The sequence below is a fragment of the Choloepus didactylus genome, chromosome 2 (assembly GCF_015220235.1).
Source record: "Choloepus didactylus isolate mChoDid1 chromosome 2, mChoDid1.pri, whole genome shotgun sequence".
Classification (NCBI taxonomy): domain Eukaryota; kingdom Metazoa; phylum Chordata; class Mammalia; order Pilosa; family Megalonychidae; genus Choloepus; species Choloepus didactylus.
In genome coordinates this window covers 174,731,271-174,748,701 of record NC_051308.1, presented here as the reverse complement: position 1 = coordinate 174,748,701, position 17,431 = coordinate 174,731,271, and the positions used below count along the sequence as shown (strand labels likewise).

The following is a 17,431-nucleotide window of genomic DNA, read 5'->3' as shown; positions in this document are numbered from 1 at the left end:
CCAATCCGGACCCTCAAGTTGTTCAGAAATCTTCTGTTAAAGACTGACGTGGAAATAAATAATTACAATTATTACTTATTACAATAGAAGGGGGTACAGCATGATAATAAAGCACAGGAAAGAGCAAACTTTGTGCAGACGGAGTTAAATATGGAACAGACACACTAAAATGAGTCTTGAAGAATGAGTTATGAATTTGCAGGCAAACAAAGCACACTATCATTACAGAAAAAAAATAAGTATGTTCAAAAGAGCATTCAGAAATGCAAGAACAGTTTATATTTGGGAAAAAGTATATTGTTATGATTAACAGGAGGAATTACCATGGGACCTGGCAATCCCATGGCTAGGTATACACCCAAAAGAACTGAAGCAGAGACTAGAACAAATATTTGCACACCAATGTTCATAGCAGCATTATTCACAATTGCCAAAAGATGGAAGTAACCCAAGTGTCCATCAACAGATGAGTGGCTAAGCAAAATGTGGCATATACATAAAATAGAATATTATTGTGACATAAAAAGGAATGAAGTTCTGATACACGCTACAACACAGATGAACGTTGAAGACATTATGTTGAGTGAAATAAGAAACAAAAGAACAAATATTGCATGATCTCACTTACGTGAAACAATTAGAATATGAAAATTCATAGTCAGAAATTACAACACTGGCTACCAGGGGCAGGGGTAAGGGTGAAGGTGGGAAATGGGGAGTTAATTGGTACAGAGTTTCTATTTGGGGTGATAAAAAAGTTCTGATAATGGAGGTGGTGACAGTAGCACAACATTGTTAATGTAATTAACACCACTGAATTGCATACTTGAAAGAAGATAAAAAAGGAAATTTTACTTGTATGTATGTTACCACAATAAAATTTTTTTAAAAAACCACAGAACTGTACAACCCAAAGAGTAAACTCTAATATAAACTGCAGACTAGAGTTAATAATTATTATAATAATTATTTCATTGATCATAACAAAGGTACCACACTAATACAAAATGTTAATACAGAACACTAGAGAGAGGGTAAAGGGGGTAAATGGGAACTCTGTACTTTCTGCATGATTTTGCTGTAAACCTATAACTGCTATAATAAAAAATTTTAAGAGAACTTGGAGGCTGTATTATGGAGTTTGGACTAAATTCTATAATTGATATTATAGAAGACTAATTTCATTTCAAAATGATACCCCAAGACATACATAAAGCCTAAAAACCTCTTGATTATAAAAGAAAGCAAATCTACAGAAATATATGAAAATAAAGTTGTTGAATAAAATTTAAGTTATGACATACTCTAATTTTCAGATATTAGTAACTTTACAGAAATCATCACATCAACAGTCCTGGCCAATAAAATAAGCTAAACACTTAACCAGAGATTAAATGCAGAATGAAACAAACCTAACTACTTTTTCTTAAATATCTGCATATCATCTATCATAATCTCTTAGCTTGATGAAACCTGCAAAAATGATATTCTCTTTCTCTCTTTCTCTCTCTCTCTCTCTCTCTCTCTCTCTCTCTCTCTCTCTCTCTCTCACACACACACACACACACACACACACACACACACACACACTTCTTTGCCTCAATAAATACATAAGTAGATGGGAACTGCCAAGGTCAGGAAGATTCTATTTTGAGCAAAATTTAGGAGACACAAATAAATTTACATTTAAATTCCTTCTATAACTGTTGCAATGGCGAACTAAGCCTAAGGATGTTCAGCTGCAGCGGTGGCGCAGGCACAAACAGAACGCGGGTGGGCGCAGCGCGAGCGGAGTCGAGCCAAGATAGCCAGGGGAAGCTTGCAGCGCAGCTCAAGGACCCGGACTTGGCTGCCACTGCCATCGTCGCTGCGCTGGCCCCACGATTCCACGCGGGAGCCGGACGCGACGAGCCGCCGCAGCCGGCACTCACCAGGCCAGGCATACACGGGTCGTAACGGCGCAGGGCGCGAAGAACAAAACGCCGGCGCCGGGCCTGAGGACGTCTCCCGAGGCCGCGTTGGGCGCGGCGGACCCGGCCTCGCGGCACTAGGGCAGGCCAACATCCGCGAACGGGCTGAGGCCGCGCATCGCTGCAAGGACTGCGGCGGCCCAGCGGGCGCAACGGCAGGAGCGCCAGGCTCAGGGTGCTGCGCGAGCTCGTGCTGGGCTTCGTGCTGGCCTTCCGGTTCACTCTGCCCGATACCTCCTAGCTGAAGCGAGCGGGCCGACGGCACCGCACCGGCCCGTAGAGCTGCTTTTTAGTCCGGGGCGGCTCCCCAGGCCAGGAGCATGGGCAGCAGTGAGCGCTGGGACCAGCTCTGTCGCACGGCCCGGCCCTAGACAGCGGCTATACAAGAACTGTCTCTTCCTGGGAATCAGGACCACCTAGAAATACCTGCAGACCCATGCTGTGGGGCCTACAGAACATGGCCCAAGACAGTTTCTGGGAGAGTTGAATTCTCCAGTGAGGGGCGCAGATGAGTCAATACCAATCCCAGTAGTGTTGCTCCTGGGTGCCGACAACTGCCTGCCCCAGAAGTCGTTTATGATGCTCAAGTACATGCATGACCATTACCTGGACAAGTACGAATGGTTTAGGAGAGCAGATGATGACATTTACGTCAAAGGAGATCGTCTGGAAAATTTCCTGAGGAGTCTGAATAGCAGTTGACCCCTTTTTTGTTGGGCAGACGGGACTGGGCCCCACGGAAGAAAAGGGGAAACTGGCACTCGACCCTGACAAGAACTTGGGGGGTTGTGGGGGTCTGTGATCATGAGCCAGGAGGTGCTTTGGAGGATGGTGCCACACATTGGAAAATGTCTCCGAGAAATCTACACCACCCATGAGGATATGGAGGTGGGAAGATGCATCCAGAGGTTTTCAGGGGTACAGTGTGTCTGGTCTTAGGAGATGCAGCAGCTTTTTTATGAGAATTATGAACAGAAAAAGGGTTACATTAGAGATCTCCATAATAGTAAAATTCACTGAGCCATTGCATTACGCCCAACAAAAACCAACCCTACCAGTACCGACTTCACAGTATATGCCTAGTTGCATATAGCTGAACTTCCTCATTACACAATACACCCCTAACGGAGAAACTGTCCTGATTAGCAAATACAGCAACATGGAAATTCATAAAGTCAATCTGCAGCTGGGAATTCCTCCTTCTTTTATGTGGTTTCAGCCCCACAAATGAGAGGAGATTTTGGACTGGGAGTTTCTTACAGGAAAATATTTGTATTCAGCTGCTGATGGTCACCCCTTCAAAGAGGGATGGCCTCTGCCCAGACAGATGCCTTGGATGATGCTGTCACGCAGGCCATGGAGATGATCAACGCTAACGCAGGCCAGAGGGCACATCATTGAGTTTAAGGATATATAGTATGGCTATTGTGGTGTAAATCCCATGGACAGGGCTGAATACATCCTGTACCTGTTGCTCCTCTAAAAAGCACAAAGGCAAGAAAATGACTATTCAGTGAGGAGGCATGTGTATCTACAGCAGACCCTCAGCAAGATCCAGTCTATAGAGCACGAGGAACTGGATGCCTAGGAGCTGGCCCATGAAATTAACCAAGAATATGGATTCTTATCCTTTCTCTCAAATTCCCTAAAGAAGCTTGTTTCATTTCAGCTCCCTGGATCAAAAAAACGAGCACAAAGAACCCAAAGATAAAAAGATAAACATACTGGTTCCTTTGGACGTTTGGATGTTTGTGAGATTCGTGGGAAACTTTGAAAGGACATGTTTTATTTTAAATCACAACGTCTAGCTTGTTCTGCTTTGCAATTCTGACTCCAAACCTGACAAGGCTAAGCAAGTTGAACTAATGAGAGATTACCACATTAAGTATCTTAAAGCTGACATGCAGATTTTGCCTGTGTCTGGATAATTTTTCCTACCCCTTGAAGTAGGATCTTCCCAGTTTAATAATGAATCCTTACTCTTCTGTGATGTTGACCTCGTGTTTACTACAGAATTCCTCCAGCAATGTCAAGAAAATACAGTTCTGGGCCAGTAAATATATTTTCTGATCATCTTTAACCAGTATGATCCAAAGACTGTTTACAATGGGAAAGTTTCTAGTGACAACCATTTTGCCTTTACTCAAAAAACTGGCTTCTGGAGAAACCACTTGTATTTATAAGGGAGATCTTGTCTGAGTAGGTGGCGTCAGTGTAATGCAAGGCTGGGGGTTCAAGTACGTGGTCCTTTTCAACAAAGCTGTTCAGGCAGGTTTGAAGATGTTCAGAAACCAAGAAGTAGGGGTAGCCCATGTCCACCACCCTGTCTTCCGTGACCCCAATCTTGACCCCAAACAGTACAAAATGTGCTTGGGATCCAAAGTAGCGATATATGGGTCCACACAGCAATTGGCTGAAATGTGCTAAAAAAAAAAAAAAAAAAAAAAAAAAAACACCCAAGTTTCAGTAAAAGCAGCAATTATGCTCAGGGAGGACAGCCTAATGCCCAGCTCTGCTGGAAAAGGCAGTTTTAATTATCTAATTTATTTTTTAAAAATTTTTTGTATCATCAGTGTTTCAGTTTGCTAAAGCTGCTGGAATGCAATATACCAGAAATGGATGGGCTTTTATAAAGAGGATTTATTAGGTTACAAATTTACAGTTCTAAGGCCATAAAAATATCCAAACTAAGGCATCAACAAGGATACCTTCACTAACGCCAACGGCATCCGGAACACCTCTGTCAGCTGGGAAGGCACACAGCTGGCGCCTGCAGGTCCTTTGCTTCCGGACTGCATTGCTTTCAGCTTCTGATTCCAGTGGCTTTCTCTTTAAGCATCTGTGGGTCCTCAGTTAGCTTCTCCAAGGCAAATTCTGGGCTTCATCTCTTAACTTAGCATCTCCAAATGTCTTTCTGTCCGCATCTCCAAGCATCTGGGTCTGTGTCAGCTCTGAGCTCTCTCCCTGAGCTCTCTTAAGGATTCCAGTAAACTAATTAAGACCCACTTTGAATGGGCGTGGTCACATCTCCATGAAAATAATCTAAACAAGAGGTCCCACCCAAAATTGGGTGGGTCACATCTCCAGGGAAACAAGGGAATCAAAAGATCCCACTCACAGTAAGTCTGTACCCACAAGATTGGATTAAAAGAACATGACTTTTCTGGGGTACATAACAGTTTAAAACCAGCATAATCAGTTTCTGAAGTCCATATGAGGATATATTTTACACATGATTTTTTTTACAGAGGAATCCTTTAAGATTAAGATTGAGCTTTCTGAACAAAAATGTAACCAATGTCCCTTTGAACACATCTTCTTTCTGAATGTATGTAGCAGACCTGCTTAATCATTACTTGAAACATACCTGATGAACAAAACTTTTTTTTACATTTCCTTTTCAAATTCCTTTGCTACAATCCCATCAGAGAACACGTGGATGCTCCTACTCTGTCCAGTGTTCCATTGTGACTGTGAACACTGCACGGATTCTACCTTTGTCTTTTTTTACAATTTTTATTTTTCAAAAATACCATTTTGTGTTTCAGTTATAAAGAAAGGAAATGTGATCATAGTTGTATCATCAGCTTATGAAAGCTTTCCAAAGTTGACTGTTTTCCCAAAACTGTGCTTCCTGTGGTCCTATAGGTATTAAAGGGAGGGGAGTGAGGAAAGCAGAATGCATATGGCTCTTCTAGTTGTACAGATGAGCTATCACTAGTTTGGCCTAAAGGAAGCTGGCAGTAAATTTCAAAAAGGATTTGGCATTATCTCTCTTCCTGACCCTTCCCTTTAAAGAGTAGAATATTAATATTTTGAATGGCAAAAAACCATTATTGTAATAAATCTAATGTATGCAAGCTTAAAGAAAAAAGAAAAAACACCCTGATGAAAACATTGGGGAAAAACTTGTACCTGATTTTGTTCACTTCATCCTTCCTGTGTTATGTTGATAGAAATGGTTATTTCTTCTTTAATTACTATTTTTTCTTCTTCTTTGTATCTGAAGTACCTTTAATTCATTTAATATCCATTGTTTTGAGCTCTGTCATTTCTGGAGTACCTGTTAGTAATTACTATTTATGTGTATCAAGTGTGTACTCACTGTTTAGTGTGTTTTACTTGAAGTAAAATGATCTCCAAAGATTTCCTTTTGAAAATGCTCCCCTCCTTAATTTTTATATTCCTTAGTGTTTTACTAAATATTAAGGGTTCTTTGACAATTTTGGTGCTCATGTGTTTGGGGAGGGGCAAAAGTAAAATGAATCTGTAACTGTATCAGAAAGGTTATTTTAAACTCACAGATCAAATATGCCTTAATGAATTTTTTTTCATTTAGATTACAAACAATGATAGGATTGCCATTTTGATACAATTATTGGAGAACTGCTTATTCGTAAATAGCCTATTGCTCATTTGAAAAAATAAACCAGTGAACAATTTAAAAAAATTCCTTCTGTAAGCACTTTTACAAAAATAAAACAAAACTGGATTACAGTAAATCTCTTGGGTTTAACTATTAGGAACAAAAAACAAGACAGATTTGGAGATATAGCCTCACATTATGTTTTTCAGAAATCAAAATATTAAATACAAATTTCCATTAGTACCAGGAAAATGATTATCTCTTGATTCTATGGTCTTGGGACATACAGTCCCTAGTTTTCATGCCTCAGAACTCTTCCTAGTTGAGATATGGAAACCACTAAAATACACACTGTTAATAACCAAATAATGAAAAAAATGTCCCCAGAAAAGAAGTTTTGCTCACAACACTATTTAAGAAGTGTCAATATTTGCCAAGTTATTGGTATAAACTATTTTCCAAAAAAGATAGTCTTCAATCATCACAAAATATCAGACTTTTTACTGAGCTATCTATCTCTCAAATTTCTATGACAAAATGTTAACAAAATTTACATGGATAAAAATGAAAATGACAAGGCAAATAACAAAAGTACTTTGGTTTTAAAAGAGCACTGTAGATTGCCAGTTTAATATGGAATATGCAATGAAGGAAATTATTTTTCATTATGGTTATTTACATATGCAGTTAGTAAAACTAATTTCCCACATTGAAACCATTTACCTAACTCATAAAAACACTGAAGAACAACCCTAAAAAACAACACAAAACTCTGTCAGCTTATTTTCCTTCAAAAACCTTTAAGATAAGAGACACACAATTGAATTTTCCACATAAGGAACTCTAACACACAAATTTTCTACTATTAATCAACATTATATTCAGTTCAAACATTCAATGAAAATGCTTAAGAATAATTCTAAACTAACAAAGTTTGCTGATTCATAATTATCCACGATAACAGATTAGTTCACTGCCTTCAAAGCCTTCAGCATAATATAAGTTTAAAAAAAAAAAAAAACCCATGAACATCAACATCCAATTTGAATTGGTCTAGAATAAAGTCCTCTTCCCCCTGTTCAAAATACTGAACTAAACTTCACAACTTTTAGTAAAGTTGGATTCATATTCTATGATATCTCCCATTATAATTTATCAAGACCAAAAAGTAGTCATAAAAGATAAACAAATTTGTTGACAAATTGGGGTCAGAAACAAGCTCAATACAAACTATACCAAAATCAAAGCCTTTCTTTGAGCTACCATTCTTAATTTTCATTGCCTCTGTTCTGATTTAAGCTCTCATCATATCTTACCTGAGTATCACAACATCCTTCTAACAATTTCCCTTTCTCCAGTTTTGCTCCATTTCAATTTTCTCTCTAAAGCTACTTAAGCAATAATTTAAAACCAAAACTTCTACTTAAAAGATTAGAAATGCTCCATAGCCTTAAAGATAAAATGTTTTATCTTAAACATGGTATAAAAGGTTCCTGATGAGCCCTTTCTTTTCTCTCTAATTTCCTGCCTCTCTCTCTCTCATACTGAATTACATACAATAAATTCCCCAGTAAGCCATGTTCTCATACTTTTACACATACTGTTAACCCAACCTAAATGTCCCTTCCCCATCTACATGGCATATTAATACTCATCCTTTTGGCTCAGCTCAAATATCATCCTCTGTGAAGCCTTCCCTAGCCTGTCCTAGGTGATAAGATACCCCCTCTGCTTTCCTCCCAAAACCCTCTATACCTATCTATTAATTACAGCACTTTTCACGTTAAACTAGTTGTAATTTTATGTGAAAACATGTCTCCTTCATTAGATATTAACTCAAGGATGACTGGATACCTATTTTGTTCATCTATTGTATAACAAATGCTTCTCATACAGCGTCTGATATTCAAAGGTACTTGTGAATACATAGAATAATGAGATAAAATTCTTACTTTATGAGAAAAAATAAAGCTTCAGTAGCTGAGAGATCTCAAATAGAGTCGAGAGGTCAATCTGGAGGTTATACTTATGCATTATATAGACATTCCTTTTTAGTTTCTAGTGTATTAGAATAACTAGAAGGAAATACCTGAATCTGTTGAATGGTAATCCAGAAGTCTTGTTGATGACAATGGTATAATTATATAGCTTTTATTCTGTGACTGTGTGATAGTAAAAACCTGGTGACTGACACTCCCTTTAACCAGTGTATGGGCAGATGAATAATAAAATGATGACAAAAATATATAAATAATAGAGGGGGATAAGGAATATGGGATGGTTTGGGTGTTCTTTTTTATTTCTCTCTTATTTTATATATATATATTTTTCTTTATTTTGTAGTAATGAAAATGTTTGAAAATTGATTGTGGCAATAAATGAACAACAATATGATACTATGAGCCATTGTTTGAATACTTTGGATGGATGATATATTGTATGAGTATATCTCAGTAAAATTGCATAAAAAAAGTTCTTAAGAGTCATGATATTAAGTTGTATAGCGAACAACCTTAAGAATATCACTAACTGCAAAAACCTAATAAAGCAGGTTAAACTACAACAGGTATTAACTTAGACAAAGGGTGCAAACTCCAGTGCTTCCACAACTTAGATAATGTAATTGGAAACATTTGGGATGTTTAGAAGAACACACTAGTAAAACCATCTGGTTCTGGAGTTTCCTTTGAAAGAACATTTTTTATTATGGATTCATTGTATTTAACAATTACAAGAGTATTTATATGTTCAAATTCTTCCTTGTGTTCATTTTGACAAACTGTATTTTTCTAAAATTCTGTCCATTTCATCTAAATTTTCAAATTTACTGGCATACATTTTGTTTTCATATCCCTTTTCAAATTATTAATAACACCAGAATTTGTACAGATATCCCATTTTCATTCCTGATTTTGGTTATTTGTGCCTTTTATCTTTCTCTTAATCAGTCTTAGGTTTATTAATTTCATTGACCTCAAAGAAAAAGTTTTGGCTGTGTTGCTCTCCATTTTATATTTGTTTTCTAACTCAATAAATTTCTGTACTTACTTTCATTATTTCCTTCCTTCTACTTCATTTGTAAAATGAACACAAATTGGGTAATTAAGGAAATTAAACTGTTCTTTTTCTAATATCTTGAAATACTTTCTTAGATGATTAATTATACAACCTTTTCCTAAAATATCTTTATCTTTTTAGTAATTATTTCTAGTGTAATTGCATTGTGGGATCAGAGAACATTCAGTTTAACTTAAGACCTCTGAAACATTTTGAGATTTGCTTTATGATCAAATCTGGTCAATTTTTTAAAATGCTTTGTGTATGCCTAAAAAGAACATGTATCCTGCAATTGTGAAGTTTGACTTGTTCAGATCTTTCATGTCTTACAGACTTTTTTTGTCAGTTTGTTCTGTTACAGAGAGAGGAATGTTAAAATCTTCCACTAAAATTGTGGGTTACAGGTCTTCTTATAATTCTAATAATTTCTGCCTGAAATATTTTCAGGTTATGTTTTTAAATCAATCAAATTTAGAATTTTTATACTTTCTTGGTAAACTGAATCATTTTTCATTATGAGCTATCCCTCTTTATCTCATGTTTTCTGCTTTAAAACTTATAATTCAACTATACCAACTTTTTTGAACTGGTGTTTACATGATACATACTTATCAATCCTTCCAATTTTTCTGTCTCTAACTGCCTGTAGTTAGGTGTTTTTTTCATACAGTATGACAATATTTTATTTTAACTAGTCCAGTTGCATTTAATACACTTACTGAAATACTAGGGTTTAAATCTACCATCCTGTTTTGGGTTTATATTTGTCCTGCCCGTTCAACATTCCTTTTACTCATCTTTCTTGCCTTCTTCTGATTTCCATTACTCCATTTTGTTTTTTCATCTATTGGATAGAAGTTATATATTTTTTATTTTATTATTCTTTTGCTGCTTACTGTCAAGCTGCAATGTCTGATACAGTAGCCACATATGGTTATTAAGCATTTGAAAGGTGGTTAGTCCAAACTGAGATGTGCCGTAAGTGGGATTTTGAAGACTTAATATGGGGGGGGGGGGGAAAGAATGTAAAATATCTCATTATAATGTTTTACATTGGTTACATGTTGAAATTATGTTTTGGATATATTAGGTTAAATAAAATGTATTATTAAATTTAATTTCACCTATCACTTTTTACTTTTTTAATGTGGCTACTAAGAAAGTTACATATGTGGCTTGTGTTAGATTTCTATTAGTCAGCACTGCTGTAAAGTTTACAGCATACATCCTAAGTGTCATGTTATCTGGTACTTTATCCCTCCTTCTAAAGCAATGCAGTGACCAGAGAACATTAACTTTATCCCATCCATCCAGACTTCTATTGTCATCCTGTCCCATAAGCTTTTATGTCAGAAAGTCAATATTCATTTAGCACTGCATACCATTTTTGTTGTTCTTCCTTCCTTCCTCCATCTCTACCCTTACATCACAATCATTTTCCTTCTGACTGAACAACATCCTTTAGTATTTCTATGAGTGAAGTTCTACTAAGCGATGAATTCTCTCAGGTTTTGTCTGTTTGCAAACATCTACTTCAACTTTAATCTTGAAGAATATTTGTACTGGATGTATCCATGGTTGGCAGTTACTTTCTTCAGCACTCTACATAGTTTTATGATTTCCATATGACTCTGCTCCTTTGACAGTAATGTAATTTTTTTTCTAGGTACTTTAAAGATTTTCTTTTTAACTTTAATTTTCAACTATTTCATTCAAATGTGGATTCCTTTTTTTATTCTGTTGGGTTGGACTTCTCAAATCTCTGAATTGGTGGCTTTCTCTGATTTTGGAGAATTCTCAGCAATTATCTCTTCAAATATTGCTGTAGCCCCATTCCATCTCTTCTCTCCTGAGCACAATTAATGTAGAATTTCTCCTATCCTCTGTACTGTTTCTTTTTCTCTTTCCCTTTCCATCCTTCACTATACTTTCTTCTCACTTATCTCCTAGATCATGAATTCTGTCTTCCACAGGGTCTAAGACTGCTCCTAATTTTCCCCATCTTCTCTTGTCCCCAGGATCTACACTGCAGCAAGTAACCATGTTCTAACATGGGAGAGAACTGAGACAAAATTGTTATTTATTTGTTCAACAGTAACCTGTATTTTTTACTTGTACATCTGTTAGACTTTTCATTAAATTTTAAAATATCACCAAAATATATAGGATCTCTTTAATTTTCCCTAAAACACATTATTGGCTCTCTTCTACACTGGGAATCGCATCTAATTTTAGATCAAGGAAGTATTCTTCTTTTATGACTCTGAGTATTGACTGTATCCATTTGTTCTGTTTTATTCACTAGCAATATATATTATTCATAAATTGAAATCTCTAGAGGTATACTTCATATTTACAATTTATCCTTCATCCTTTTATTTTCTCTCCTTTTCCTCTATATTGTTTGTTTTCTAATTTATTTTCTGTATCATTCAATTTTCTAGACTCTCAAAACTTTATTTACTGCATTTAATTCAGATTTTTTAATGAAATGACTGTATATGTTTATTTCCATATCTTTTCTTACATTGGCCTGTTTTCTTCTCATCATCCAGTAACAGTACTAGAGAAGCAAACTGCTTTTGTATGTTACTGCTAAAACAAAGCAATTATTTCCTAAACTTTTCTTCAGTTCCCTGCAATATTCTTCACAGTATCTTCAGAATACCATGTTCCTACTCTTATAATGTGTATTTTTCACAGACCTCCAAATGGTCTGCTTTTGTCTGCTCATCCATCTTAGAATAAAAATTTTTCCAGGTCTTATTATGGGAAAACAACCAGAGAAGCAGACTGCCCTCAATTTCCTCTCAGTTCATTAAAGTCCTAGCAGAAGACCCCTCTAAACCTTGAGGGCTAAAGGAACAAGCTGATATTTATAGCGTTTTCCTGTGAGACTATTTTAATACACTAGACAAAACAGGGCATAAAACAGCTGGGGGAGGAGAGGAGTTACTGCATGGAAATGAAAGAGGAATGGAAAGACAAAACTTATCCTGTGAAAATTATAAGACATTGTAGAAATAAATTAAATACTTAATAAACGAAATCCCAAATTCATATCTCAGAAGATTAAATATTGTTAAGATAACAACACTCCCCAAACAGATCTACAAATTCAATGCAATCTCCATTAAAATCCCAGCTGGCTTTTTGGCAGAAACTGACAAGCTGATTCTAAAATTTGTAAGAAAATGCAAGAAACCCAAATATCTAAAACAATTTTGAAAAAGCAAAGTTATAGGACTCACCCCTCTCAATTTCAAAACTTACTACAAAGTTATAGTAATCAAGACAATGTACACTAGCACATGAAGGGGCACACAGATCAATGAAATAGAATTGAGAGTCTAGAAATAAACCCATACATCGATGGCCAACTGATTTTCAACAAGGATGTCAAGTCCAATAAAAAAGGACAACCCAATTTTAAAATAGGCAAATAACTTGAATAGACATTTCTCCAAAGAAGACACATAAATGTCCACATGAAAAGATGCTCAAAATCATTAGCCATTAGGGAAATGCAAGTCAAAACCACAAGATACCACTTCACACCCACTAAGATATCTATAATCAAAAAGACAGAATATTGCAAGCATTGGCAAGGATATAGAGAAGTTGTAACATTTCTGGTGGGAATGAAAAATGGTGCAGCCACTGTGAAAAACAGTTTGGCAGTTCCTCAAAAAGTTAAACATAGAATTACCATATGACCTGGCAATTTCATTCTTAGGTATATACCCCAAAGAACTGAAAGCAGGGATTCAAACAGATACTTGCACACCAATGTTCACAGCAGCATTATTCAAAATAGCCAAATGGCAGAAACAACCCAAATTTACATCAACAAATGAGTGAATAAACAAAAAGTGGAACAGCCATGCAATGGAATATTATTCAGCAATAAAACACGCTACAACATGGATGAACCCTGAAAACATTATGCTAAGTCAAAGAAGCCAGACACAAAAGACCACATGTTGTATGATTCAATTTATACGAAATTTCCAGAATTAGCAAGTCTAAAGAGACAGAAAGTAGATGGAGAGTTTAGGGTAATAACTAAAGACTATGGGGTTTCTTTTTGGAGTGATGGAATGTTCTAAAATTGGCGGTAGCGATGGTTGCACAACTCTGTGACTAAACTAAAAAAAAAACTGAATTGTACACTTTAATGATGAATTGTATGGTGTACTAATTATATCTCAATAAAACTGTTAAATAAATAATAAGGGGAATGGTAGGTAGGAAAGGATGTTGGAATTGCAGTAAAAACTTATTCATGCTCCTGACAATTTTAAAAACAAAAGCGTTCCTTACAAAGTCCTATTTGCAGGGCCTCTTAACTTCCCTTAACAATCATCTCCCAGGTTATAGTCAAGCTCTGAACTATTAAAATACTCTTTCTCACCCAATTGCTTCTTTGGTTGGTGGGAATGTCTCTACTTGAAATGAGGTACTAGAAACATTTTTTTTCTCCTCCTCCACTGCTATCAGAGTCCTCGTGATACCAATAAACGAAGGCAAAAAGAAAGGGGTTGGCTTGCTATAAGGCACAAACTCTGTTTTCCACATTAGAAGCTTTCCCATCCTCTAATTCAGGGGTTGCCATATGATATAAAGTTTTATTGGAACACAGCCACACCTTTTCATTTACATATTGCTTAGGACTGCTTTTACATAACAGACGGTAAATGACCTGCAAACTTAAAATATTTACTTTCTTGCCGTTTTAATTAAACCTTTGCAGACCCCTCCTCTAAACAGTAGGAGTTTCATGTTGTATTATGTCAGCTCCAGGGCAGAATACCTGTCAGTCATCAGTATAGTTTCTATATATAATCACATTATAGTACTGTTATTAAAAATTTCCCTTAAAATCTAGTTTACTTGATTATAGAGTCATTATAGTATTTTATTGTAAAGTTAGGAGAGAGGTTTGTAGGTTCTTTTGTAGGTTATTTCTCTTACATTTTACTTAGAAGTAAAATCCATTCATTCATTTTCATTCAATAAATATTCATTGGGCATTACTATATGCTAAGCAGAGTACTTGACACTAGATATTCAACCACTAGCAAACTAGAAAAAAATTCCTGCCCTCAAGGAGCTTACATTCAAAAATGGATGTAAGACAAATATAAAATGAGACAAAATAAATTGTAAATGTTAACAAGCAAAAGGCTGAGGTTGAAAATAAAGAGAGACCTACTTTTTGATGCTTTAGTCAAGAAAAATCTCTCTAAAGAGAAAAATGTTTAAACAGAGATCTAAAAAATGAGTAGGAGATAAAAAGGCAAAGAATGAGACCAAAAAAACATTTCAGAGAGAGGACAGAAAGAACTTGGCATATTCAAGGAACTAAAGGAAAACCAGTATGGCCAGAACATAGTAAAAGGGAGAGAATTATACAAGATTAACTGGGGAAGGCAGTAAAGAATTTTGAGCAGAGAAGTGGCATGATTCAAATTAAATTTTATGATGACTCTTACTACCATATAAAGAATAAACTGGAGGAGAAAATAAGGAGATGAGTTGAGTCTGGTACAGTATTCTAGGCAAAAGATAATATAAATTTTTCAGTTCCAAAGCTTTGCAGTGGAGGGAGAAGTAGACAGATTCAAAATAACTTGTTTAATTGATTAGACGTGTTTATGAGGGAAGAGGGAGGAGATGAGAAAAGAATGGTCCCTATGGTTAATTGAGGCTTGAGCAACTAGATCAATGATGTGATTTACTAAAGGTCTGGGCCAGCCAGGTAGGAGGGAAGGAAGTAAAAAATGAGAACTCCGTTTTGGACATGTTAACTTCGAAATGTCTCTGAGTTTCCCAAGTGGAGAAGGGTACAAAGCCTGGAACTCCAAGGAGAAGTAGAGGCTAGAGATATAAATTTGACAGTAAAAAAAGAAAGATTTAAAATCAAATGTATAAATTTCTGAATATCCCACTTTTGTTCCAATAGCAGAAGCAGTAATAATAATCCTCTTTCTTCACTTGTCTTCAGGGGAAAAGAAAAGTACCATGTACTAAACGGCAAAGGAATACCAGTTCCTGGTATTAAGAAATAAATCCCAGTTCCTTACTGGTAACACAAGTTGCTGCCAAGGAGGGAAACTGGGTTGAGAAGAGACAAGGGTGTGAGGGAAACTTTATTTTTACAATAGACCTTTTTACACCTTTCCATAATTTTGCAGCATGTGAATGTATTACTTATTTCAAAAAATAATTTAAACAAATAAAAGTAAGGATAATCCACCACAATCTAGACACAACACGTAGATGAAGAAAATCAAGTTTTTTTTTATCTTGATAATTACTCTTTGTTTTCTTTAACCCCCTCCAAGAACATATAATAAAGAGTAAAAGCAACAGTGCCTATCAAAGTAACAAATGAAACGTTTCACTACAAATCCAAATCACTAATCACATTATCAAAAGATTTATGAACTAGAAAAAAGTTCAACAATCCAATCCCTCTCTCATTTTATAGATAAGAATATAATCAGAAATACAAACTACAGTCAAGAATGTCAAATATTATGCTGTGATAAGTTCATATTTTAAACAGCGAATTCATCATCATCATCCCATCACTGACATCCAGCTAACTTGACTTAAATGTTCAAATGTCCTACTTCTTGCCACTGACTACCTGCTCAGATTTCTATGTCCTCAACCTGCTGCTTTAATCTAGTTTATTACCCAAAGATACAAAAAAACTAAAATAACCTCCTCTATCAACTTTTCTCAAAGTAGATTTTAAATCTTAAATTGGATGCCTTGGTTCTAACTTGAGAAACAAAAATTAAACTCTTTTCTGTCAGATGAGTGAAAAACATTCCAGTAATATTAAAACCACTGTAAGTTTACAAATAATCAACTGCAGAGCTGGCATTTACTAGGCATCTATAATATGTGCCAATCACTATGCTGTATACTTTATATACCTTATTTCATTTAAGTTGCTCAATATCCCCATAAAACCTCATAAAAATATTATACCTATTTCACAGAAAAATAAAGCTAATAATGATTAAGCAATTTCTCATAATTACATATCTATAAATTAGGGGAAATTAGGGAAGTAATGACCCTTGAATATACCAATAGTTTTCAAAGTTTTTGGTCTTATAACACCTTTAAAGTCTTAAAAATTATTAAGGACTCCAAAAACTTTTTATATTGGTATTTCTATTGACACTAACCACATCAGAAATTAAAACTGAAAATATTTTTAGTTTCATTAATTTTTAAATTACAATAAACCCATTATTAATACAAAACTTTTAATGATAAAATTAACTGCATTTTCCAAAACAAAAAAATAAGTGAGAAGAGTGACACTGTTTCACTTTATTGCAAATTTCTTTAATGTCTAGCTTAATAGAAGACAACTGGATTTTTATATCTGCTTACGCATTCAATGGAGTCTAAATTATAGTTTGCATTAGAAGTATATGGAGAAAAGCCAGCTTCACACAGATATATAGTTGGGAAAAAAAAAAAAAAAAGTATTTTAACAGCCTTTTCAGATTGCTGGAGATATTCTTCTTTGATACTAGACCAAAACTCAACAAGGGTGATTTCTTAAAGGTTAGTTGCAATGTGAAATCTCAAAACCAATAAACTTTTTGTACTCTTTTAGACTGAAATCAACTGGTATCTCTGGAACTTGGAATGGATCTTAGACTAATGCATGATTTTGCAACATCATGCATTAGTCATTTGAAAAAAACCAGCTGACTGAGTTATACAGATCTTCCAAATGTTGAAACATTTTGTTATACATATCAAAAAACTGCATTTGGCAATACCACTTTCAATTTCACAAGAACAGTGAAATTATAGTGGCAGCGAAGTTTTCCAAAATTCTAATTTTCATTTGAAAGCTTGATGTTTTTCATTGCCAACAACTATTGTCAGCTGTTTTCCTTGAAGTCACAGGCTTATTTCATTCATTTTCAAGACAATGTCTGCCAAATATCCAAATTGAAATAAACATAGTTTGTCTGTCATTCTTTCATGATGGTTCCAT

The 17,431-nt window shown here is 35.4% G+C and overlaps 1 protein-coding gene and 1 pseudogene across 1 annotated transcript in view; one reads left to right on the top strand and one right to left on the bottom strand.

Annotated features, from left to right (window-relative positions):
* The window catches only part of ANKRD13C (ankyrin repeat domain 13C), a 127,606-nt gene that overhangs the window by 101,714 nt on the left and 8,461 nt on the right, over positions 1–17,431 (bottom strand). The window lies entirely within an intron of this gene.
* LOC119528171 lies at positions 184–4,397 on the top strand (annotated as a pseudogene).